General features: G+C 41.7%; 1 long non-coding RNA gene across 1 annotated transcript; it reads right to left on the reverse strand.

Annotated features, from left to right (window-relative positions):
* Nucleotides 1-2,231: 2,231 nt before the first annotated feature.
* Nucleotides 2,232-18,599, reverse strand: LOC121987266. The gene is made up of 3 exons (XR_006113461.1): nucleotides 18,451-18,599; nucleotides 18,321-18,323; nucleotides 2,232-2,243 (listed from the first exon to the last, which is right to left on the reverse strand). It is a non-coding gene; the product is annotated as an uncharacterized LOC121987266 (long non-coding RNA).
* Between the last annotated feature and the right edge of the window lie 9,395 nt (nucleotides 18,600-27,994).

A 27,994-nucleotide genomic window follows, 5' to 3' on the forward strand; every position in this document is an offset into this window, starting at 1 on the left:
GGCTCACCCGAACCCAACTTCTGGTCTTCTCGCGGGGGCTTCCCTCCGGCTTCTCGTCCCTCGGAATCACCGCGTGTTTCCTTCTCGTCCGTCGGCGTACTCATCCGTAGTCTTCGTCCCTCGGACGCACCGCGTGCCGTCCTTCTCGCTAGCTGCGTCTCTTGCTCCCCGAGCAATCTTCCGCTCCGGCTTTCGTCCCTCGGAACCACCGCACGCTTCCTTCTCGTCCGCCGGTGTACTCTTCCGCAGCACCTCGTCCATCGAACTGTCGTCCTTCTCGCTAGCTGCGTCTTCCGCTCGACTACCTGTGTTCCTAAGCTCCTGCACACTTAGACACAAGGTTAGAAACAAACAGGACCTAACTTAACTTGTTGATCACACAAAAACAACCTTGGGGTTCCAACAATCTCCCCCTTTTTGGTGTGATCAACCCAAGTTAAGCTAGGGTTAAAATAGACATAAAATGAAATTAAGTAAATTAACATAATTTTTAATTTAAATGCAAAAAGATAGAAAAGATTAAATCTATCTACCTCCCCCTAGACTTATACTTTCCCTTCTCCCCCTTTGATCACAAAAAAATGGGGTTCCAAGAAAAACAATCTAAGGGTTTAGAAAAAGTTCTAAGTTTTTAAGAAATTTAGAAAATTTTTCTAAATAATTTAAGCTGAGATTTCTAATTTCAAGAAAAAGTTCTTAACTTAGGAGAAAATGATTTTCGAGAATATTTCTAAGTAAAAAAATCCTAAGTAAATTTTTTTTTGAAATTAAAAAAAATCCTAACTTAAATTTTTGAGAATTTTTAAGCACATATTTTTTTTTAAATGACTTAAGAAAAAAAATTTTCTAAGTAAGTAAATTTCTAATTTGAAATAAAATGTTTTGAATAACCTTTTTTTTAAAAGCACTAATTAATTCTTGCATTAATGCTTCATTAGTAAGTTAATTAAATATTTATTTCAATATTTTGGCTTCCAGATCGTGGCGAGGCATTAGGCCTTCTTGGTTATTGGAGCAACAATCACTTCCTTGACAAAGCCTCATAAAGAAATTCTTTGTTTAATTTTCTCACTTAAAGCGCTAATTTTAATTTTTAAAATTTAGTTTAAGCATGATTTCAGAACCCAATATAAGTTCCAACCTACTGGATTAACTAAAAAGTTTTTAGGAACATATTTTCTTGAAATGTTCCTAATTTGTCCCGGGTGATATTTAAAGTACCAATTTAAAATATTAAATCTTCTAAAATTGGTTTTAGATGAACATGCATAGTTTTTTAAGTTATCTATTTGAATTTTCAATTTTTGATTTTCTAATTTCAATTTTTCATTTTCCAATTTTGATTTATCTAATTCTTCTAAAGGGCAGGATTTAGCTAAAATTATTTTTAAATTTTTTATTTCTTTTTCTAATTTACAGCAGTCTTTAGTTAATAACTTAACAAATTTAAAAAGTTTATCAGGAGGAAGAGAACGTACTTGACTTACCTTGTCAAGTTCGTTGTCCGTGTCTCCCCCTGAACTGCTGCTTTCTTCTGACGAAGCTCCCCCTTCATCGATGCTCTCGATGCTCATCTCGGAAGAGCTTGACTCGCAGTCGTCGTCTTGATGACTCGCCATCAGTGCGAGTCCGAAGAATGCCTCGACTTCCGAGTCGGACGACGTATCGTCCCACGTCGCCTTTAGGGCCTTTCGCTTTTGAATAGACTTCTTACCCTTCTCCTTGTCTTTGTTCTTCAGCTTGGGGCAGTTGTCCTTGACGTGCCCTTCTTTGTCGCAGTGGTAGCAGTGGATCGTTCTTTTCTTCTTTCCCTGCGGATGGATAGTAGATCTGGATTTACAAAGTTTCTTGAATCTTCTTACCATCATTACCATTTCCTCGTCGTCGAGAGAGGATTCCGATTCTAGTTCGTCTCTCGAGGCTTTGAGGGCGACGTTGTTCTTGGGCTCCTTCATTCCTGCACATCTTGACTCATGCACTTCAAATGTTGAAAAGAATTCTTCTAATGAAATCTTTTCTAAATCTTTAGAAATGTAAAATGCATCTACTAATGATGCCCATTTGGTATTTCTAGGAAAGGAATTTAAAGCGTACCTGAGCGAATCTTGGTTACTTACCTTTTCTCTGAGATTCGAAAGTCCGGTAATAATTTCTTTTATTCTTGAGTGCAGATGTGCGACTGACTCGTCTTCCCCAAGTCGTAAGCTGGTGAGCTGATTGCGAAGCAGATCTCTTCTGGCGAGCTTGGCTTCGGGTGTCCCTTCGTGCAGCTCGAGGAACTTCTCCCAAAGTTCCTTTGCCGAGTCGTAGCGCCCGATCCTATTGACTTCTTGAGGTGGAAGAACGCTTAGCAGATGGTATTCTGCTTTGCCGTTCGCCACGAATTCAACCTGCTCCTTTTTTGTCCATTGACATTTTTCCTTACCTTCTGGAGCTACATAGTCAGATTCCATTGTTAAGGTTAATTCAAAGTCTGTGGTAAAAAAAAATACCTGCATCAGATTCTTCCAGGAGGCGAAATCCCCTTCGTATTTCGGCGGGTGGATGCTTGATCCGGCCATCTCATTGCTTCGTTCAACGGTTAGTCCTCCTGAAGCGCCTTAGCTCTGATACCACTTGTAGGACCGTTGCGGCCGGTTAGAAGGGGGGTTGAATAACCCTGCAAAAATAAACAAAGACCCTTCCCAACTTTTCAAACTAACACTTGTATAAATAAAATAAAGCAGTAAATGAAAAGCAGAAAAGAAAGAGGCACAATTGTTTACTTGGTTACAACCGATGTGGTTGTTAATCCAAGGAAAGGATGAAGCGCACTATCAATCTCCTTCAGGCGGAGAAGCCTCTTACAACGTTGAAGCGTAGAAACAGAAGCTTCACTACAACTAAAGCGTACAAGTGTTTGGAAATGAAATGCTTGTGATTGTTTTAAAGCTTCTGGACCAAGGCTATATTTATAGCCTTGGTCGGGGCGCCTGGAAGGGGTTCCAGGCGCCTTGGGGGGGATAAAACTTTATCCCCCGACGTTCAGAACGTATTAGACGCGTTCTGGTCAAAATTCAAGTTCCAGGCGCCCGGAAGGGTTCTGGGCGCCCCGGGCTGGTCAGGGCGCCTCGGACTGCTTCGGGCGACCTGGGCTTGTCCGGGCGCCCCGGACAGTTCCGGGCGCCCCGAACCCTAAGTCAACTCCGGTTGACTTCTTTCGCCTCGGTCCGGGTCTTCAACTCCGGTTCCACTCGCTTGGGTGATCTCTGCCATCCGGAATAGGGCTCACCCGAACCCAACTTCCGGTCTTCTCGAGCAGGCTTCCCTCCGGCTTCTCATCCCTCGGAATCGTTGCGTGTTTCCTTCTCATCCGCCGGCGTACTCATCCGCTGTCTTCGTCCCTCGGACGCACCGCGTGCCGTCCTTCTCGCTAGCTGCGTCTCTTGCTCCCCGAGCAATCTTCCGCTCTTGCTTTCGTCCCTCGGAACCACCGCACGCTTCCTTCTCGTCCGTCGGTGTACTCTTCCGCAGCACCTCGTCCCTCAGACTGCTGTCCTTATCACTAGCTGCATCTTCCGCTCGACTACCTGTGTTCCTAAGCTCCTGCACACTTAAACACAAGGTTAGAAACAAACAGGACCTAACTTAACTTGTTGATCACACCAAAACAACCTTGGGGTTCCAACAGTTCCTCACACAGTACTAAATATTTGACGCGTCCTTCATGATGCCCCCATACATAGTCTGCTATTACCCTGGGATACTCTGGCAATGAATGCATCAATACCCAGATCCTATAACTATCTAGGACCGGAAACTCTTCTTGCTTAAGTTTCTAAAATAGTCTATCCAGCCATCTAACATGTCCGTCGACTCCATAAGCAGACTTATACTCTATCTCCTGAATCTCCTCTCGGAGCTGGTTTCGCCACACTTCGCGATGAGTCAATGTGGTAATCATCCATGTCATCTGAAAAATTAAATTTAAATAAGTCAATACAAAATCAACTAACCAGTACAAAACCAGTTTAATTCAATTTATACAGGCATACCATCATTATAAATCAAGAAAAACAAATCTTCTTGATTTTCAGGAGTTTAAGTCGACTGACCCATTAGATCGGTCAATCAGGAGTCCGGATGTTAAACTTAGTCTATTGTCCTCATTAGAACTAATCTAATTGGACCTATGTTCTGTTATTGTTTAAGCATATTTGAGTCAATCTCAGACTTATTGATCAAACTTAGGTCCGTTTGATTCATCCAATGCCCATTGGATTAAGTCTGACATATTAGAACAAATCTAATCTTTTTGATCAAATCAGACACAACGAAACTAATCCGGTCATATTTGATCAACCCAACTTCTGTAATCAAACTCACCCCAATTAATTCAATAATAAACGAGCTGGTTAAACCAACAAATAATTTGAACCAGATCTAGATATCGTTGAATTAATTTGGTCTGCTTAAATCAATTAATAATTTAAACCAGACCTGGGTTTGATAGGACAAGTTGGTAGGGTTCCATTTTTGATAAATTGAACCATAAATTAATTAAATATTTATTTATTAATTAATAATACATATCTATATGTATTTAATTAATAAATAAATATATTTAATTAAACTTTTAAACATCCCCGATTTATATGAAAAACAAACTTAGATGCATGCACTGTGCTTCGTTAAGAAACTTCTGTTCATGCCTCTTTTTTTTCATCTTTAATCCATTCATTCAATCTTTAATCGATTCAGTGAGAATTACTGTGCGTTACGATTCTCAATCGATCCATGAATCGATCCATTCACTGTGCTTCATCAAAATTATTGTGCATTTTCTCTCAATCGATTCAAGAATCGATTCAGTACTAAAAAAAATACTGTACGTTACAATTTTGAATCGATTCATGCACAGTGTTGAATCGATTCAACACTGTGCTTCATCAAAGTGGCACTATTCATGATTTTTAAATCAATTGAAATGAAATTTCAATCGATTTAATTCAATTGAATCGATTGGTTAATCGATTCAATTGATGAACAGTGTTACTGTTCATCTTCTTCTTCGCGACAAAAGTAGAAAAAACGTGAGCTTTTTCACGTCAATTTCCATGCTTTCAAAAACCATGCTCTGATACCATTGTTGGTAGTTTTGAGAGCATGAAACAGAAACAAAATAATGCGATAACCACTCACAGTGCTTTCCCGAAGAAATCATCGAAGAACCTCCGGAGACGTCACTACTGCTGTCGCCGAGAAGATCACCTCACGAAACCTCCTCGAACTCTTTCACGAACTAAATCCCGGCCTCTGGGCGTTCTCCTCTGCTTGCTGATCACCTCCCAAAACTCTCTGGTCACCTCCGCTTCACTCGCACACCTCCCAGATTGCCTTGGACGCCATCATATATAGCAAGCAAGACATCAGTTACCAACCGATGCCTTGATGGCTGCTTTCAATGGAGGAAGATGAAGGTGAATGGGCACCCCTTCATCTTCCCGACGTTGCAACTGATGCAACGTTTAACAAGATATGCCACCGAACGGATTCTTCTCCCACCTCAACTAGAACCACAACCTCTCCTCTATAAACTAAGTGAAAAGGAGTCTGATCGGTACTTTCTCTTGGAGTTGTCCGATATACCCAAAGGATACTCGGGAGTTCTTTAACTCAATTACCTTTTACATGGTCCAATTTGATTTTAAGGTCGCGAATGATCTCCTAGTTGATCATTTCTACTTGTCCATTATTTTGGGAGTAAGCTACTGATGTGAAGGCCTAGTGAATGTCAAACCCTTCACACAATTCCTTGAGCTTGTGGTCTTAAAACTGCCAACCATTATCGAATACTAACTTGTGTGAAATTCTGAACAGACAAACAATATTTTGCTATAAAACTTTCATCACTACTTCTTCAGTTATTCAAGACAAGGTTTTGGCCTTGATCCACTTGGAAAAGTAGTCGACAATAATCCAAAAAAAAATTCTGTTGTAGCTCGGTCAGGAAGGGTCTCACTATATCCATCATCCATTGATAGAAGGGGTAGGAGACAGTAGATGTGTTGAGAAGCTTGGTCGGACAATGAGAAAGATGTTGATGCTTCTAGCAATGCTCACACATAGCTACAAACTTGGTGGTATCAACTTGTAGGGTTGGCAAAAAATAATCAGTTAGTGAAACTTTCTAAGAGAGCGTCTGACCCCCTATATGATTGTCATAGATGCCTTCATGAATTTTCTGCATGATATAATCAGTGTCATTAGGCCCAAGGCACTTAAGGAGGGGACCAGAGAAGGCTCACTAGTATAGATGATCGCCGATAAGAGTGAGCCAAGGGGACATTCTCTTTAATAATCGAGCTTGGTTTGAATTGGTAGGAAAAACTTCATGCTAGAGGAAAGAAATGACAAGAGTTCTCCAATCAGTGGATTCTTCCCAGTCAGCTTCCCTGTCAATATGAGTAATGAACATTGTGTGAGAGATTGAGTCATCCAGAGTCCATGTGGCTAAGTCATACCATTTTAGTGTTCATCATCCTTCAAATTATTCGACCAGGGTATTTTCTAGAGAATCGCTTCTTGAAAATTGGCTCTCAATTGGGCGAAGGCTTTTGTAAAATGTTTCAGCTGATCATTCTTGATTTCAAAACTCCCTTCTATTTGTTGAGAAGTTAGTTATGAATCTAAGTGGATGATGATTCTAGAAGTGCCTACACGCTTAGCTACCTAAAGATCGACGAGTAATCCTTCATACTCAGCCTCATTGTTGGAAGCCTAGAAATTAAGCTGAATGAACAACTATAAGACACCCTCTTAAGGATAGATCAATAATATCTTGACCACACTAGCCTGTTGGGTGGAGACATCCACATATATCTTCGAAGTGCCTTCTGAGTCAGGATTAGTTGCCTTTGCTATGAAGTCCACTAGGGCTTGAGCTTTGATGGTCATATGGAGGTAATATTGAATGTCATATTGGTTGAGTTCTATTATCCACTTAATTAGCCACTCCCAAATGGTTGTTGGTGAGAACAATAATTGGATGAGATAGAAAATAGGGCCTTAACTGCCAAGCGATTAAGACTAATCTGAAAGCCATCTTTTCAAAAGTAAAATACTGACTCTCTATATTTTTCAATAAATGGATGAAAAAATAGATAAGATATTGTGTGTTATCCTCTTCCTATAGTTGTTGATGCAACCTTAGGTCAAGGTTGACCTGGTTGACCCGACTCGAGTTGCCCTGACTCGAGGTGTATTTTGATGTTTGACGAGAATAGAAAAGTTGTATCTTGATATTTGACAAGAATACAAACTTGGGAGATTGTGGGTGCAACCTTTGGTCAAGGTTGACCTGGTTGACCCGACTTGAGTTGACCTGATTCGGGTAAAGTCCAAGTATGGAGACTTGGCACGGAAAAGTCCAAGCAGGGAGCTTGGCACAGGGAAAAGTCCAAGTATGGAGACTTGGCACGGAAAAGTCCAAGCAGAGAGCTTGGCACGGGAAAAGTCCAAGTATGGAGACTTGGCACGGAAAAGTCCAAGCAGGGAGCTTGGCACGGGAGAAGTCCAAGTATGGAAGCTTGGCATGGGAAGTCGGAGAGGGCTCGGCAGCTCGTTCTCCGGACTAGGTCAGAGAGGGCTCGGGAGTTCGTTCTCTGGACCAGACGAAGTTGGAGAGGGCTCGGCAGCTCGTTCTCCGAACTAGCTCAGAGAGGGCTCGGGAGCTCGTTCTCTGGACCAGATGAGGAAGTCGAAGAGGGCTCGGTAGCTCGTTCTCCAGACTAGGTCAGAGAGGGCTCGGTAGCTCGTTCTCTGGACCGGACGAAGTCGGAGAGGGCTCGGTAGCTCGTTCTCCGGATTAGGTCAGAGAGGGCTCGGGAGCTCGTTCTCTGGACCAGATGAGGAAGTCAGAGAGGGCTCGGTAGCTCGTTCTCCATACTAGGTCAGAGAGGGCTCGGTAGATCGTTCTCTGGACCAGACGAAGTCGGAGAGGGCTCGGTATCTCATTCTCCAGACTAGGTCAGAGAGGGCTCGGGAGCTCGTTCTCTAGACCGGACGAAGTCGGAGAGGGCTCGGTAGCTTGTTCTCCGGACTAGGTTAGAGAGGGCTCGGGAGCTCGTTCTCTGGACCGGAGGAAGTCAGAGAGGGCTCGGTAGCTCATTCTCTGGACTAGGTCAGAGAGGGCTCGGGAGCTTGTTCTCTGGACCGGATGAAGTCGGAGAGGGCTCGGTAGCGCATTCTCTGGACTAAGTCAGAGAGGGCTCGGTAGCTCATTCTCTGGATCGAACGTGGAAGTCGGAGAGGGCTCGGTAGCTCGTTCTCCGGACTAGGTCAGAGAGGGTTCGGTAGCTCGTTCTCTAGACCGGAAAGACTTTAGGGTTTAGGGCTGGGAAGCTCTAAGGCATTGGATCGGTCTAGTGACCGATCCAGTGATACTCTGATTGTCTGGATCGGTCTGGTGATCGATCAGTAACCAAACAGAATGTTTCTGTGGGTTAACTGATCGATCTGTAGACCGATCAGGAAGCGATGGACTTCAGAGAGCGATAGGAGGGGATCGGTCTGTGGACCGATCCACCTATAGTCTGATCGGTCCACAGACCGATCAGACTTTGAAGCCAACTCTCTGTGAGAGTTGGTTGATCGGTCTGGGGACCGATCAGCCTAGGGCCTGATCGGTCCACAGACCGATCAGGAGTCTCGCAGATCGATCAGGTTGGAGCCTGATCGGTCCAGGCCTAGCCGTTGCGACACAACGGCTAGATTTCTGTGTTGCTCTTTGTCTTCTTCACAGGTGCAGGATATAGATCTACGGTCGACGAAGACTTTCTTCTTGTTCCTCACTCTTGCGATCTGAGCTTTGCTGAGCTCTGTGTTTCTGAAGCTTCGTGTGAGCTTCCCTCGGCTGGTTTGCTGATCAGTTGCTACTGGCATCGTGAAGTTGTTGCTTCATCAAACTCCAGTCGACAAGAAGGCAAGCAAAGTGTTGTTACATTCATATTCTTCTTGTTTTCTTGCTCTATCTTGTACTCCTTTATTGCTGTTGCAAAAGAGTTTGTGGCGAGGTTTCTCCACCAAGAAGGAGTTGTTGTTAGCCGGTTTTCCGGGGTCTCATCCACCAACGGATTGATAGGCTTCGTCCACCTTACGGACACGCCGAGGAGTAGGAGTATCATCTCCGAACCTCGTTACATCATTGTGTTTGAGGTTTGATCTTCTCCACTTTCGTTTCTACATCGTATTTCCGCTGCGCTAACCTAAATTGTAGGAAGAAACGATAATTTGAGGTTGGCTATTCACACCCCCCCTCTCTAGCCGCTATCCGAAGGTCCTAACAAGTGGTATCAGAGCTAGGTTGCTCTTCGTCGGATTAACACCCGGGGGAGCACAAGCTAGAGAATGGATCTACTTGGAGAAGACATCACGATTCCACCCTTCTACGATCGCGATGACTTCGCGTATTGGAAGGTAAGAATGAAGTATTTTCTTATGACTAACCTAGTGAATTGGAATTGTGTACGAGTAGGTTTTACTCCTCCGGTGGATAAAAAGGGAGAACCTCTCGAGAAGAAGAAGTGGACAAATGAACAAATCCACCAATCCACAATCAACGACGAGGTAACTAAAATCCTTGAATTTTCATTACCTAATGATATCTTGTGTAAGATAGGTGGATACAACGATGCCAAGGAGTTGAGGAACAACTTGGCTAAGTTCCATGAGGAGAGCTCCAATTCAAGTCATGAAGAGGAGTCAAGTGAGCCAAGTAGCTCACATCATGGAGGTATGGAATTAGAAGTTGAGGGCTACTCAACATCTAAGGAAGAAGAGGAGGAGAGTTCTTCATCAAGATTGGTGCAAGAAGAAGCCTCTACCTCCGGAAGGGATGAAGAAGAGAGTTTATGTTCATCCTCAACCCTAGGTAACTCAAGCAACTTAATTTCAAGTAAATTACATATAATGTGCTTTGAGTGTAGGGAATATGGGCATTACAAGAGTAAATGTCCTAAGAGGATTAGGAAGACTCCACCGGCACCAAAAGTCAAGGAAGCCGGAGTCCCGATACGCAAGGGCAAGGAGCACGTGGTGTGCTTCTAATGCAAGCAAAGGGGACATTATAGGAGCCAATGTCCGAGGGGGAGGCAACCTCACAAGGACAAGAGACCAAGCACATCTATGGGGGGAGCTAAGGCAAACCCTAAGGTATCTTTTAAGGCACATTATTGCAATTCTAATAAGAAACATGCTAGTAGCTTTATTGTAATTGCCAATGATGATAAGCATGATAAGCATGATAACCATAGAAACCGATACATGTGCTTAGGTGCCAAACATGTTAGTCTAGGTAAGGATGATACTAGAAATGCCAACCCTAGAATTAACTCATCTAAGGTTAAGGAAAACCTAGATAGGAATCCCAAAACAACAAGACATATGCCTAGGAATACCTCAAAGAAAAATGAAAAATTAAAACTTGAGGTATTAGAGAAGGAAAATCAAGTCTTGAGGTCAAGACTTGACACCTTAGAAAAGACGCTTAAGAATTTGGAGAAGTCAACTCTAGGGTCTAAGGGTCAAAAGCAAAAGCCCAAGGACATGAGAGGTTTGAGTCACAAACCTAAGTCTCAAGTGGTCAAGCCCACTTACCATAATGCTCCATTCGATTATGGAACAAGACCTAGGGCTAGGAAGACCATCACCAAGGTCACAAGGGGAGTCAACCCTAGAGTTGATCTTGATGAGTCCCAAATGACCAAGGCTTTAAAGCCTAGGAGGGTCATTAGGAGGGTTGCTAGGGAAGTCATCCCTAGTGAATATTTAGTGAACCCAATGAGCTCAAATAGGTTTTGGGTTCCTAGGAGCGTGATTTCATCACGCTAGATGGTTTAGGGTGTGCCCATCTTATTTGGATAGGTAGTTAACCTAATCATAGCAAAAGGTGGCATTTTAGGAAGTTTCAAGGTATAACCAAGCCTTGAAAATGAAATTAAAAATTATTCCTAAGGTGATTAGGATGTGCCAACCACATTTGAGGAGTTTTCTAGGATCAATCTAATTGGCACATAGTGATCTAAAAATCTTTAGTATATGATTTTAGGTCTATTACACTTAGGAATATAGAATTTGTGGAAAAATGATCAAAATTATCAAAAATGGCAACCAAGGCTAGAATTAGGTATTTTCTATACCTTTATATGTTATTTGTCATATATTGTTTGTCATATGTCATGTCATGACATCATATTTATTTTATTATCATTTGAAATGTCATGATAATGCTTAGGTTAGTTATATGTCTTGCCTTATTTAAGTTTCATACTTTATGACATGACATCATGACATTGGCACATGTTTTCACTTATGATATTATTTTATGTCATGTCATCATGATCAATTAAATTGATTTAAGGATAAAAACTCAATTTGATATGGAAATTAAATTGTTGTCTAGAAAATGCATGAGAACTTAGCTTAAGATGACCTAAACCCATATCTCACATCAAAATTGACTTGGATGTGTTTGATACACCTTAGATGTGTGTGAGATATTAGGATTATGAGTTAGGATCAAGGTGTATAGCTCTTGTACCTAGATGAGCCTAATTCCAAATTGAGGATCATAGGGAAAGCTTGTGTACAAGTCATGTACATTTAGCCCTAAGATTGTGGTCCTAAATTGAATGGTTTAAAATCATTTCAAAATTGATTTGAAAAACCTTGATGAAGCTTTTCTAGTGATAGCATTCATCATTGAGCAAGTTGATACAAAGATGGATTAACCTTGAGCTATTTCAAAGTTTTTCGAACTTTGTATCAAGATTTGAAAATGGAAGTTATTTTCATAGAAAACTATTTTTCCATGATAATATATGTTATGAGGAATGTATCCTCAAAATTTTACAATTTTTGGAATTTTCTGTGAATTTTTAGGGGTTTCTGAATTTCAGGAGAAAAATCAGAAATTCCTATCAGAGCTTTGTGGACCGATCAGAGGGGATGCTGATCGGTCCAGGGAGGTCTGGATCGGTCACTGGACCGATCCAGGGAAGTGTGGATCGGTCTGGTGACCGATCTAGTAAAGGGCTGAGCATGCCAAAATGCTGATTTTCGACTGATTGTCTGAAATTTCAGCTGGAAGTTGGTATTTTAGATTTCTAAAGGATTGAAACTCTCCAAGACATTGTTAGTGCAATGGTCAAGGGGGAGTTGACCTTTAGGGGGAGTTTTACCTATTGGTCAAGCAGGAGTTGACTTTTAGGGGGAGTTTTTACTCGTCAAGATGAGTGATATAGGATGGTCACCATGTTGATTGTTGTATTTAGTATCAAGGGGGAAATTAAGGGTTTCAATGAAAGGTATGGGACTTTCATTAGGAAGAAACTCTTGACCTTGATTCACTCTTTTTGATGTGTGTCAAAAAGGGGGAGAATGTTTAGAAAATGTTCAAGGAAGAACATTGGAGTTTGGGGAGAATGTTCAAGGAAGAACATTGGAGAACTATTGGAAAACCTAAGTTAGGTTATCGGGTTAACCTAACTTGATTATGGTTTTTGTCAAACATCAAAAAGGGGGAGATTGTTGATACAACCTTAGGTCAAGGTTGACCTGGTTGACCGGACTCGAGTTGACCTGACTCGAGGTGTATTTTGATGTTTGACGAGAATAGAAAAGTTGTATCTTGATGTTTGACAAGAATACAAACTTGGGAGATTGTGGGTGCATCCTTTGGTCAAGGTTAACCTGGTTGACCCGACTTGAGTTGACCTGATTCGGGTAAAGTCCAAGTATGGAGACTTGGCAAAGAAAAGTCCAAGCAGGGAGCTTGGCACAGGGAAAAGTCCAAGTATGGAGACTTGGCATGGAAAAGTCTAAGCAGGGAGCTTGGCACGGGAAAAGTCCAAGTATGGAGACTTGGCACGGAAAAGTCCAAGCAGGGAGCTTGGCACAGGAGAAGTCCAAGTATAGAAGCTTGGCATGGGAAGTCGGAGAGGGCTCGGCAGCTCGTTCTCCGGACTAGGTCAGAGAGGGCTCGGGAGTTCGTTCTATGGACCAGATGAAGTCGGAGAGGGCTCGGCAGCTCGTTCTCCGAACTAGGTCAGAGAGGGCTCGGGAGCTCGTTCTCTGGACCAGATGAGGAAGTCGGAGAGGGCTCGGTAGCTCGTTCTCCGGACTAGGTCAGAGAGGGCTCGGTAGCTCGTTCTCTGGACCGGATGAAGTCGGAGAGGGCTCGGCAGCTCGTTCTCCGGACTAGGTCAGAGAGGGCTCGGGAGCTCGTTCTCTGGACCAGATGAGGAAGTCGGAGAGGGCTCGGTAGCTCGTTCTCGCGAAGTCGAGAGGGCTCGGTCGCTCGTTCCCTGGACCGGAGGAAGTCGGAGAGGGCTCGGTAGCTCGTTCTCCGGACTAGGTCAGAGAGGGCTCGGGAGCTCGTTCTCTGGACCGGACGAAGTCGGAGAGGGCTCGGTAGCTCGTTCTCCGGACTAGGTCAGAGAGGGCTCGGGAGCTCGTTCTCTGGACCGGAGGAAGTCGGAGAGGGCTCGGTAGCTCGTTCTCCGGACTAGGTCAAAGAGGGCTCGGGAGCTCGTTCTCTGGACCGGAGGAATTCGGAGAGGGCTCGGTAGCTCGTTCTCCGGACTAGGTCAGAGAGGGCTCGGGAGCTAGTTCTCTGGACCGGATGAAGTCGGAGAGGGCTCGGTAGCTCGTTCTCCGGACTAAGTCAGAGAGGGCTCGGTAGCTCATTCTCTGGACCGAACGTGGAAGTCAGAGAGGGCTCGGTAGCTCGTTCTCCGGACTAGGTCAGAGAGGGCTCGGTAGCTCGTTCTCTGGACCGAATGTGGAAGTCGGAGAGGGCTCGGTAGCTCGTTCTCCGGACTAGGTAAGAGAGGGCTCGGTAGCTCGTTCTCTAGACTGGGAAGGCTTTAGGGTTTAGGGTTGGGAAGCTCTAAGGCATTAGATCGGTCTGGTGACCGATCCAGTGATACTCTGATTGTCTGGATCGGTCTTATGACCGATCAGTAACCAAACAGAATGTTTCTGTCGGTTAACTGATCGGTCTGTAGACCGATCAGGAAGCGATGGACTTCAGAGAGCGATAGGAGGGGATCGGTCTGTGGACCGATCCACCTATAGTCTGATCGGTCCACAGACCGATCAGACTTCGAAGCCAACTCACTGTGAGAGTTGGTTGATCGGTCTGGGGACCGATCAGCCTAGGGCTCCCAGACCGATTAGGTTGGAGCCTGATCGGTCCAGGCCTAGCCGTTGCGACACAACGGCTAGATTTCTGTGTTGCTCTTTGTCTTCTTCACAGGTGCAGCAGGTGCAGGATATATATCGAGGTCGAGGGCCTCTACAGTAACTGTTCTTCTTGTTCCTCACTCTTGCGATCTGAGCTTTGCTGAGCTCTATGTTTCTGAAGCTTCGTGTGAGTTTCCCTCAGCTGGTTTGCTGATCAGTTGCTGTTGGCATCGTGAAGTTGTTGCTTCATCGAACTCCAGTCGACAAGAAGGCAAGCAAAGTGTTGTTACATTCATATTCTTCTTGTTTTCTTGCTCTATCTTGTACTCCTTTATTGCTGTTGCAAAAGAGTTTGTGGCGAGGTTTCTCCACCCAGAAGAAGTTGTTGTTAGCCGGTTTTCCGGGGTCTCATCCACCGACGGATTGATAAGCTTCGTCCACCTTACGGACACGCCGAAGAGTAGGAGTATCATCTTCGAACCTCGTTACATCATTGTGTTTGAGGTTTGATCTTCTCCACTTTCGTTTCTACATTGTATTTCCGCTGCGCTAACCTAAATTGTAGGAAGAAACGATAATTTGAGGTCGGCTATTCACACCCCCCCCTCTCTAGCCGCTATCCGAAGGTCCTAACAATAGTAAGGACAAGCCGACCGCTTGCTCGGCTACTGATAAATATAATAATAATTTTTCCCCTATAATCAGCTTGAAGAGGGTTGGTAGATCGGATAAATACTCTTTGAGCTTAGCGAAGCCTTGATTGGATTTTTTTTGTCCCACTCAAATTTAGAAGCTTTGCGAAGAATTTTAAAGAATGGAAAACTTCGGTCAACCGGCCAGGAGATAAATCGAGAAAGTGTTGTGATACGGTCGACTAGCCTTTATGCTTCACGGAGATTACAAGGAGGGGGCATCTTTTGGAGCTCTTGAACCTTCTCCATGTTGGCATCAATTGCTCACTCAATCACTATATATCTGAGGAAGCGTTCATTATTTACGCCGAAAAGACATTTACTTGGGTTCAATTTTTAGTCTATTTTTCCTTGCGGTGCTACAGGTTTCTTCAATATCAATTATTAAATCCCCAGTATGTCCGATCTTAATGAGAATATCATCCGCATACACTACAACAAAAACTGCAAACGACAACGGATATTATCTGTTGTCGTAGGGTCAAAAAACCATTGTAACTGAGGGTGTTGTAGAATGTATTGCCCTACGACAACGGTTTTGAATCTGTTGTCTTTGTAGACATTTGACAACGGTTTTTATCCGTTGTTGTTTATATGCCCAAAATTTGGTTACGAAGAATACGACAACATTTTAAAACCGTTGTGGTAGATAATTTCAACAATAGAAATAAACCGTTGTTGTAGACATTTTTTACAACAGATATAAACTGTTGTGGTAGATAATATTTGACACGTTTTGTTTTTTTTTTACAATAGTTTTAATATATTTTACAACGGATAAAACCACTGTCTTTTATCACTTTTTACAAAAAAATTTCGTTGTGGTTTACCTAGTTTTTACAACAATCTTAACTATTGTCTTTAATGTTCATTAATACCAAACAACCAATCTTATTTTACTAAGCAAACTACCAATACAAAACTAAATATTTACTACATTAAATCTAAAATAAACATCCATATATAATTCATCTTGTAGCCACATATACAAAAATATATAAAATGAGTTGTTACTCATCAAAATACACATGTTTTCCATTACTCTCCATATACATTAAATCACATGTTTTCCATTTGCTGTTCTCCATATGACTTTTAATTTACAAATTAGCAAGGCAAGCTACATCCTAACAAATCTCACTTCTTGCATCAAAAAAACTCAAGCCTCACGAATTGCCCAACCTGCAAGAGAAAATTTAACAAAACTTATCAAATTCCAGAATTCCAAAAGGAGAATGTAATTAACCAATCTGTAGTGCATAGAAGACAAAAACAAACCAAATGAAGGAAACAAAAAGAGGTGTTTATTAGAGAATAACAGTACACGGAATCTACTAGGAGAAGTGATACCTAGCTTAGCATAGTTTATTAAATAATTAGCACTGCATGCAGCTAACATTATTTAAGTGAACTATCATCCAAGATCAATAGAATCCATGCAAAGCGCATTACATCCATTAACATCTTGAAACAAAATATTCATGCAATTTTCTGTGCCATTTTCCAGACTGCATTACCTTTGAGACCTGGTAGGCACAATATGCTTTTCCATTTTGCAAGTAACAAGTTTCTAGGAGCTGCAAATTGATTTGCAATAAATAGACCCATCACAAAAGCATAAGTGAAATAATTGAAGGAGGATGTTTGTGAGTGCATATATAGGAGAGGAAGGGGGGTGGTTTCAGCTTGACCATGGATTTACAGTGACAACTCATAAATGGATGGATTTGTTCAACTCTTAACCATGGTTAAAGAGTGCTGCTGTCAGATGGAGCCAAGTGGCTTGAGTTAGAGCTCATGGAGGTGGTGAGAGAACACTTGGCTCAAAGGGCGGGCATGCCTCCCAATATAACTTGGACTCCACCGCGCACACTTTGTGTCAGTTTAGATGCTCTGAAGAGGCAGAACCTTTCTCATGCCATTGTACTCATTTAACTCCATCTGAGGAAAAGACAAATTAAAGAAAAATCCTGTTTTTATAATTGAGATCATTTTGAAAGTTAAAAAAAACCGAGGTTGATCAGTGGATGCAAACAAGTTAATCAGCTTGGAGATCCAAAGAGCAAGTCATTAAAGACATTCTTCAGGAAGGCAAATTTGAACTGTTTCAAAGCCGCATCGCAATAACTCAAGGAAAATAAATAAATAAAGAGAACGCAAAAACATGTTTAGCAAGTCACAAGCTTAAAGACTGATTCTTTTGTTCCCAAGATTGTGCATACCAAAGTTGTTGTTAACCGGACCAACCAACCAATTCAACAACCCAAAAATCGCAGCTTGAACTCACTGAACAAGTCAAGAGCATCTTACCTTTCCTATCTACCTTTTTTTCCTCTCATCCCAAACTTGTTTCTTTGTTTGCTTGGATAAGTAGGTTGCCCAATTGTAGGACTAGGAGTGTACCATGCCTTTCAATATCTATAACGACCCGACCCTTTGGCATTTTGGGCGGCCCTTATGTCATCGGCCCATTTGGCGACCTCTAATGTCGTCGACCGAGGCGCTCACTTAGCTACCAGGATTCATAAACTCTAATACTTAAGCCTGGAGTTTTAGAGTTCGAATCCTGGGGGAGGCAAAAATCCACTGGCCAGGGGTGGAAAGTTCTAGTGAGTAACGGCACAGCCAAAGGGTAGTTGGTCGACGACATTAGAGGTCGCCAAATGGACCGACGACATAAGGGGCCGCCAGTGGGCCGCCCAAGAGGCCAAAGGGTCAGGTCATTACAATAAAAAGGCACATTTTTATTGTAACAACTCGACCCTTTGGCCTCTTGGGCAGCCCTTGCGGCGGCCCACTGGCGGCCCCTTATGTCGTTGGTCCATTTGGCGACCTCTAATGTAGTCGACCGACTACCCTTTGGCCGTGTCGTTACTCACTAGGACTTTCCACCCCTGACCAGTGGATTTTTGCCTCCCCCAGGATTCGAACTCTAGACCTCCAGGCTTAAGTACTAGAGTTTATGAATCCTGGTAGCCAAGTGAGCGGCAGGATTCATAAACTCTAGTACTTAAGCCTGGAGGTCTAGAGTTCGAATCCTAGGGGAGGCAAAAATCCACTGGTCAGGGGTGGAAAGTCCTAGTGAGTAATGGCACGGCCAAAGGGTCGTCGGTTGACGACATAAGGGGCCGCCAGTGGGCCGCCGCAAGGGCTGCCCAAGAGGCCAAAGGGTCGGGTCGTTACATTAGTAGTATTTTTCACTTACATGTTGTGCATGAACAGGGAATGATAGGCCCTTGCAGAGATAATTTGAACTTTGATTCGATGCTCGGGATCCCAGTTGAGGAATTGGTCATTCATAAATACCTTGTATCATTCAGATGGCATATTAGGATCTATGAGGAATTACATCAAACACTTGATGTGCATGTGTACCTTATCCAAAGAGTTGAGGTAATCGACAACCCTCTCCCTGTTCACCAGGAAGGTGTGCTCATCCATCTCTATGTTCGGTGAGCCTTTGAGTGAATAGTGCACATACATTTTGAGAAGGAACCATCAATGGAAGGATCATGAATTAGTTGTGTGGACTTACTTTCCCCACCAAAGCTCATTGGCAGTGGTTTCATCCTTGACGACGCGCTTGTCCCTCGGCGAACGGCCAGTCTTCGTGCCGGACAAGGTAGCCAAGGCTCCGGTCGATGTTATGAATGATCCATGTTCATGTTTTATGGCTTGCTCGTAGAGTTCTACAAGGAATTCGTGATTCTTTCAATGAGGATGAAATGTGATGATTTGAGTGATGAAGAGGAGATGAGAGCAGATACCGGGCGGGGAGAGGTTGTGAGGACATGGGTAAACTTGAGGGCGCTGTCGCTGACGCTGATGGTCGGCGTCAAGTAGTGGTGGTGCTCGGCGGCGACCTTGGTCGTCTCCACCTTCCTGGCTGGATCGCCCCTCACCACCTTCGGCCATGTCTCCCTCGTCAGCGACGCCAATGAATCACTGCGCACAACACAATTTCATTACAAGAAACGCGGGAGAAAGATTGGATTCCACCTTCTTGTTCTCAAGAATTGTTTCCTTTTAGGTTTAGAAAAATTGATCTAGCGGTGGCCCACCAGTATCCGGCAAGGAATCTGGATGTTTCCCCCTTTTTTTATTATTGAGAAAGAGATGCTTGTTTGGAGATTAAATATTGACCTGATGGATTGGAGCTGGAGCTTCTGGCGCTCCTCCTCTGAGATGGTGGTGAAGGCAGCGTTGCCCTGCTGCGCGCCGTCCTTGATGGGGGTGGTTGGCGCCGACCTCTTCTTTTGCAGGGAGTGCAGTTCGTCGATGATCTTCACCTTCACCGGTGGCGCGCTGTCGTCATGGCAGATCCCGTTCTCCGATTTCTCCCTCCCCTGCGTCTGGATCTTCGGCAGCCCATTGGAGAACGTCGCCACTCACCAGGAAATGAGAAGGAGCACAACGTCATATGAGGAGAGGGAAAGATAAATGGCTTAGGTTTGGGAACGCGAAAACACGGCGCCGAAAAGAAAACAGCGAGGGAAAGGAAAACAGCGAAGGGGGGAAATGACCAAATTCAATTACAACGGTTTTTTCAAAACTGTTGTCGTAGCCGCTAAAAATACGGATAAAGACAACGGTTTATAAAACCGTTGTAAAAAGTATTGTCATTTTAAAAAAAAACCGCTCAATGACAACAGTTTTGCTAAAACCGTTGTCTTTTATATTTAATGGGGAGTTCAAAGACAACGGTTTTGGCAAAAACCGTTGTCTTTAAGCAAATACGCAACGCTTTCTCTTAAAACCGTTGTCGTAGGGGTGTTGTCGTTTGCCGTTTTTGTTGTAGTGATAGACTTCCACATTCCTCCTAATATGGTACCTAAACACCCGATCCTTCAATCGTTGATAAATAGCTCTTGCATTTTTCAGGCCGAATGACATAATATTATGACAAAATGTTATGTCTGCAGTAACGAGACTAACCTTTTCTTGATCATCTAGAGTCAGAGGGACTTGATGATAGCCCTGGTAAGAATCCATCATAAAAATGAACTCGCATCCAAGGTATAATCCCTCAATTGATCGATACAAGGGAGGGGATAACAATCCTTTAGACAAGCTTTGTTGAGATCCTAAAAATCGATACACATCCTTCATTTTCCTCCAGGCTTAGAAACTAAGACAACTTTAGTGAGCCAGGATGGGAATTCTACTTCTGGAATGTAGCCAGCCTCCAACAACTTGGTAACCTCCACTCAAATTATCTTCTCTTGATTTGCCCCAAAATAGCTTTGGTTTTGCTTAACCAACAGGGAGTCAAGAAGAACATTGAGTCGGTGCATCATTAAAGCTGGAGAAATTCCAATGATTTCTTTTGTCTACCAGGTGAAGACATCATGGTTTATGGAGAAACAAGCCACCAACTTTTGTTTTACGTTAGGGTGAAGATCTGCAACTATACAGGTGGTCCCATTTTTTGGCTCGGGATGAATATAGACCTCTTCCTGCTTTTTTTCCGGTCGGTAATATTTCTCATCATCCATCACTCGAGCAATACAACATCAAAAATAACTTGCAATGTTTCCTAAAATTTTCAAACTTTGCGAGAATCAATCCGAACAACGACAACATAGCACCTCCTGGAAGCTAACTGATATCCCTTGACTTCCCCGACTTGATCAGTCCTGACTAAATAATTTTTTAGTCGACAAGTGTGGGTTTTTTTGGCCTGATTTGAATCTCTATTGGTCAATCCTCCGAAAATCATGCCAACAGTTCCCTTGAGCGGGCCTTGGCTTTGGGCTTACCTTTGTCTTTTTCTTTACTATTTTCTCTCAAAGGAGTCTATGATTTTCATTGCCGCTTGGGACACGTCAGAGCACGCCTGTCCAATTGGTAATCTTCATTGTCGTGGTGATATGTTCGGGAAGTAGTGGGATGATAAGGTTTGGGAGAACAATGTCTCCGATTAAGCGGGTGCCAATCAACAACCCTTTGAATGTGCTTAGCATAATTGTAGCATTTCTCAGTTGCATGCCCCCCTGATTGGTGATAAGTGTAGAAATGGTCCACCATCTTAGGATACCACCAACCAAAGTTGTGGTTCGATTGAGCAACAATTTCTATAGTCTGAATTTCCTTTTCCCCTCGATGATACATTGGCTGGTGATAATTTGGACAAGAATCTTTGTCTTGCAAGGGAAGAGGGGGCGCCTTCTGCTCCGAGTGAGGGATGAAAGCACTTGGAACTTCGAGATCCTTCCTCCAAGCGAATTAGACTTCTTCCATATTTACATATTTGACCGACTGACCAATTATATCGTAAAAACTAGTCAGGAGTTTTCTTACCAAGGAACTAAAGAAGTTCCCTTCTACTAGGTCTTGCGAAAAGACACTCATCAATATCTTAGAAGTCATTGAAGGAACATCTTGAGCCATCCGATTGAAACGTTGAATGTAATCTTTCAAAGTTTCCTTATACTTTGTTTGAGAGTAAATAAATTCAACGACATCTAGTGATAGCTCTTACTACTAGCAAAATGATACAAGAATATCATTCTGAAGTCGCCGAACAAGCGAATAGACTTTGCAAGGAGTTAGGTGAACCACCTTTGAGTTGAACACAAGAGAGTGGTTAGAAACATTGGAACTTTACACCATGTAATAAGGCGGTGTTTTCAAACTTACATACATGGTCTTTCAGATTGATAGTACCACTATATTTGCCAAACATCAATGGCTGATAATGACGCAGCAATGAATCTTCTAGAATGCTTTGGCAAAAAGGAGAACTATTATGGCTCTTCAGTTAACTAACAGACAATGCTTTACCTCGAGCAGATTCTTAGGGCGATGTGTTTCTAGCTGAAGATTCAAAGTAGGTGTCACAAACATAAATTCTAGCCGGATTATTGACCAAAATTTTGGGTATGCCGATTGACTATGCTAGCGTTGGTTGACGGACTTGAGGAATTCTAGTCGAGGCAGAAAGGTCCACGAGAAGTTACTTATTACACTTGCTGTTGCTCCAATACACCTCTTATTGTGATAGTCACGATTCGGTCTAAGTTGTCCTACGCTATGGTGATGGCGATGGCCCTCCCTGTGTCATCCATTTGAGTATCTTGGTTCAAGTATACGTTCTGACAGATGACGTCAATTTAATCCTGCGCCAAAACCCTCAGAGGATGATCCACCAGTAAATTGGTAGATGTGTTGACTATTGCCGTTGGTGTTGGGATCGGTGCGAGCTAGAGGGTGATGAATATCTCTCAATCTCTTCTTTGATGATGAGTTTTAGTGAAAAACACTCGAAGCAATACTAACACTTGATTTACTTGGTATCCACCTCAACAAGGTGACTAATCTAAGGATCCACACAGAGTATGCTCTCCACTATGAAAATACTCTTTCTTGGAAACACTCTGGAGGTGGAAAAACCTCATAGAAGCTCTCAATAAGAAAATACAACAAGGAAATGAATGAACAATACAATGAACACCTTACTTGATCTCTTGTAGCTTGCAAATGCCTCTTGTAGACTCAGAAATGCAATAGCACTTTTCTTTGAATCTTCCAAGAACCAACAGTGAAGAGTGGAGAAGAAGAGTTGCGTATGAATCTTTATCGTCACCTTTATATCCCACAGATTAGGGCTCCCAATGGATTGGCCTTAACCCCAATCGATTACCACGTGAGATCTGAACGTATCCAGTCATCCAAACCTCGCAAGGACTCTTTTCTTCACCTCATAATCTATCACCTGATCAATTAAGCTCCTCTTGATTGATCACCCAATCGATCACGCTCTCACGAGGAAGCTACTGTGCTTTGCAATAAAAACACTCCCAATCAATCAACTCAATCGATCATCTGATCAATAAAAAAGCTCTCTATTTGTCATGATCTTTTCTCAATTGATTAGCATAGCTTCCTAATCAATTTAGCACAATACACACTGTGCTTCATGAAAACCAGCTCCCAATCGATCGGATCGATTAACACTGCTCAATCAATCTCCTGATTGATTAACACTTGTGTCAATCGATTACTCTAACCCTAACTCGCTCAATTGAGTCTAGGGTTCCCTAGCTCAACCTTTGGTTAACTATGACCTATTGGGACTTCTCTGCCAAGTGTCCAATCAATTCACTTAGACTTTTCTCCTTGTGTCAAATGTCCGGTCCTCCATAACCCACTTGGACTTCTCTCTTCGTGCCAAGTGTCTAGTCCTCTATGACCCACTTGGACTTTTCTTCTCTTGCCAAGTGTTTGGTCCTCCATGACCTACTTGGACTTCTAAACACTAGGTGTCTAGTCAACTTTTGACTCACTTGGACTTCCAAACACCATGTGTTCGATCAACCTTTAACCCACTTAGATTTTTTAATACCTGGCTTCACTAACCAGGATTTTTCCCATCTAGTTTTACTCACCAGAGTTTCCTCACTATCTAGCTTCACTCATTAGGACTTTCCAACTATCTGACTTTACTCACTAAGACTTTCCATCTACCTGACTTCACTCACCAGAACTTTCTATCTATATAACTTTCGGTTAGGACTTTACTAGTCAAGTCAAGTATCAGTCCTCCCTTATCTACTTGACCTTTCTCACATATTGTCCAAACATGTTGTCCATGACATATTGTCCAAACATTGAAACTCAAGCTCAACTCTTCTCAACCTTAGCTAAACTGGTCAACCTTGACCTAGGGATGTTGCACCAAGAATCTCACCTATTTTGATATTTAACAACATGTTTAAGTTAGGTTAACTCATATTAGCCCAACTCCAACTTCATCCCATGCTCAAAGCATGAATATGGATTTCTAACTTAAACCCATATTTTCTAACCCATAATTTCTCCCTTTTTTATACACATCAAAAACTCTTCTCTTTAAGAGTCAATTTTTTCAAAGAAACGCAATGAAAGTCTCATACCTTTCATTATATCATATGCTCACCCTTGAGCATATATCACATGCTCACCCTGGAGCACACATACATCTATAATGAAGATTTTCAATCTTCCATTGTTTTCATTGCTCATCTTTGAGTACTCATACCAATGAAGGTTCCCAACCTTCCATTTTCCTTGTCTAGAAAAAAAATTAAATCATGTCTTTTAAGAAGAAACCCCCCCCCTCTCAAAATATGCCCCAAACTTCTATCATTGCACCAACAATGACTTGAAATTCCTAAATCATTAGGAAACCCAAAATTTAAAGTTTTGAAGTTCAAAATTCAACTTTGAAACTAAACCTTCTTCTACACTCCAAGTGTCTTTTTTAACCATTTCTTTCTTGTTATCATCAAGAAATCTGCCCTTGAACACTTATAAATGCACTTCTTAGGATTAGGAATGATTAACATGACTAAACGAAGCTTAATGGACTGAAAATAGACCATTTCAGTCAAAATCAACTTTTTCAATCGATCAAAGTTAGGTTTCAATCGATTGAAGTCACATTAATCAATCAACTAATCAACTCCAAGGGTTTAATTGATCACTTGATCGATTTCGTGAGCCTCTGTACTTACAGAAAACTCACTTCAATTGATCACCGGATCAATTGAGTAGTCTCAATCGATCGACTAATTGATTATATTTCTAATTTTTTTAAATGAATTTCTGACCAAACTTCAAAAATCCCTAAATAATTCTACGATTATCAAAAATCATGAAATTTTACGTAGACATTATTTATGTCATACACTATCATGGAAAAATAGTTTTCTATGAAAATAATCCTCATTTTTAAAGATTGATATAAAATTGAAAATCATTGAAAAACTTCAATGTTTCACTCTACTTTGTGTCCAACTAATCAATGATGACTCCTATCAAAAGATATACTTTACCAAGGTTTTCTAAAATATTTTTGAAATATTGTTTAAAACAAATTTTCAAATATGTTCTTTAGGCTAAATGCACATGACTTGTTCACTAGCTTTCCTAATGATTGGACTTCTCATAATATATTGTTAAGATGAAACTTAAACTCAAAAATATGTACTAAATCAATACCTTGAGTTTTGTTCATCCTCCTAACATATCACTTATATCTAATATGTCTTAAAAACACATATAAGTTAAATTTATGGTTCTTGTGATATGTGCAATAGGTTTTCTTTAAAACTAAGGAATCATGTATATCTATCTAGACATTTAAACTTTGATCATTCAACATAGGATGTCAATTAATATCATTATCCTTATTACAAGGAATTTAAAATAATACATGAAAATGATTATGGCATACATCAAATGCATACTTTTTAAAAGAAAAACTATCATGAATAATGATGTATGTTTGACATAACATATGATATTTTTCATAAAAATATATGAATGCTAAATATGATGTCATGGCATATGATGGACACACAATCATGGTAATTTTAGTACAAATGGAATACCTAAATTATATATCTAAGTATCACTAACTAATCACTAAATTTAAAAATAATCCTTAGTTGCCCTATCTCCCAAAGAAATTGCTAAAATCTCAACTTGACATTTCTTTGACTTCTAACCTAATTGTGCCAATTTAATTAGACCTAAATCTTCAAATGTTGGCACTTTTTACTCTTCAAAGAGTGAATATTAATCCTTAATTTTTAAGGTGTAGCAATACCTTGAAAATGCTTTAAAGTGTCAACTTCACTAAGGTTGGATTAACTGTCCTTCTAATTAGAGTTGGCACACTCTAAACTCATCTAGGGTGTAGAGAACATACTCTTAGGAATCCAAAACCTATTGTACTCTTTGGCCGCTCTAGGTACTCATTAGCGATAACTTCCCTTAATAGCTTCATAATGACCTTCCTAGGCTTCTTAGAAACCTTGATTATACTAGACTCCTCACGGTCAACTCTAGGGATAACTTCCCTTGTGACATTCTTAATGATTCTCTTAGGCTTCTTAGAAGCCTTAGTCACACTAGGTTTTTCAAAGTTACTTCTAGGGATAACTTCCCTTGTTACCTTAACTTGACTCATAGACCTAGAGTTAGTTCCATAACTATATGAAACTCTTGTTGGATAGCTTCTTAGAAACCTTGATTATACTAGACTCCTCACGGTCAACTCTAGGGATAACTTCCCTTGTGACATTCTTAATGATTCTCTTAGGCTTCTTAGAAGCCTTAGTCACACTAGGTTTTTCAAAGTTACTTCTAGGGATAACTTCCCTTGTTACCTTAACTTGACTCATAGACCTAGAGTTAGTTCCATAACTATATGAAACTCTTGTTGGATCAGAAGTGCTAAAGAGGGAGGGGGGGGGGGGGGGGAATAGCGCTCATAGCTATTTTGTTCGTTTCTAAAAACTATCGAGTAAATAAGTAGTGGAAAAGTAATAAACATAGAAGCAACGCTAACACTGCTTCTTTTACTTGATTCAGAGCCTGTGGCAACTCCTACTTTCGTTGGGAAATCACTATAGATCTGAAATTCTTTACAGGAATGTAAGTACAAGTACAGAATAAAGAATGATTATATCGATAATACAAAATGAAGAAAGTAGTCGTCGATTATCGGAACAGCAAAGCGTTGTTGAGGTGTTCGGAGCAGCACACAGGAGCACAAGTTGTTCTGTTCTGAGTTGTCTTCGAAGTGCTACCCGAGGCTCCTTTTTATAGCCTCTTTAGAACTGATCCAGATCCTCGAAACTCTGGATCAGGTTTGACCTGAAGCGAATCGATCGATCGGTCCCCATGTTCGACCGATCAGATGATCTCCTCCTTATCCGATCCGATCCGATCACCCCGCTTCAATCAGGTCAACTCATATCCTTGGTTCGATTGACCGATCCCCGGGTTCGGTCGACTAATCCCTCGATCGAACCCGGTCTGCAATCTGGAAATCTGATCTGGTTGTACTAGGGTTCGGTCGACCAATCTAGCCGTTTGGTCGACCGATCAAGGCTAAGTCCAACCCTGTAGAATCGTTAGTCTCTGTAAAACAGAGTTAGGCAAGTAGCAAATAATATCAAAAAAATAAGTTGACATCCTTCAGACTATCCGGTTATAACTTTGGATTTCCTCCGGAAATCCTAGGTTGATCCAACGCCTACTGTTCCCTCACCAGGGAAGACATCCTCACCTACTCCACTTAGGAGAGTTTACCTGTTGCCAGTTGATCCTCCAGATCAACTGGACTTTTGCTCAGCACCCGAGGCTCCAAGACTTTCCGCTGGACGTCCGCTCCATGACCCACCCAGTCTTTCACTTGATTCGTGACACCAGGACTTTTCAACCTAGGGTTACCACCCCTTAGGATTTTGTCCGAAGCTCTCGACCCGCCAAGACTTTTCGCCTAGGGTTACCACCCCCTAGGTCCTAGGGTTACCGCCCCCTAGGATTTTTCCTTTGCCTAACCGCAGCTAGAACTTTTCCTTACCTAGGGTTACCACCTCCTAAGACATAGGGTTACCACCCCTAGGATTTTCCACCTACCTAACCGCAGCTAGGACTTTTGCATAAGTACACTTAGGACTTTCCTGCAATCTCATTTAACCTTGTGATATAATAAAACATCTTAACTTTAGACCCTTTGACATAATCAAAACACAGGTTTGATCGTTGGATGCTTCCCGCACCAACAATCTCCCCCTTTTTGATTATGACAACATGGTTCAAAGTTAAGTAAAAATATAACAATAAATAAAGAAAGTTAAACATGAGCATCTATGAAATAATTTAAAAAAAAACTTATGCTCCTCCTTTCATTATGTTTAAATTCTTAATTTGTATAACATAAATAAAAAAGAATACTAAGAAGAGAAAAAAAAATATATATTCTATCTAATTTTAAGCTCCCCCTGAAGGGTAGCACTCAGTGACATTTAGCTTTGAAAATAATTTCTCGTTTTTAAAAAAAAAAACTTAGATAAAGTAGAGATTTTTTTTTTTTGAAAATATGTAGCTTTTTCAAAAAAAACTTAGATAAACGTAAGTTTTGAAGCTGTCATAGCCTTTCCAAGAAAACTTAGCTAATATTTTTAGTTTTGAAAATACTAAAAAAATCTTTGATAAATTTAGTACTTTCAAAACTTAGCTTTTAAAAAGAACTTTGATGAATTTAGTACTTAGCTTTTAAAAAGACTTTGATAAAAAGCTTAGTT

This window comes from Zingiber officinale, chromosome 5B (genome assembly GCF_018446385.1).
Source record: "Zingiber officinale cultivar Zhangliang chromosome 5B, Zo_v1.1, whole genome shotgun sequence".
Classification (NCBI taxonomy): domain Eukaryota; kingdom Viridiplantae; phylum Streptophyta; class Magnoliopsida; order Zingiberales; family Zingiberaceae; genus Zingiber; species Zingiber officinale.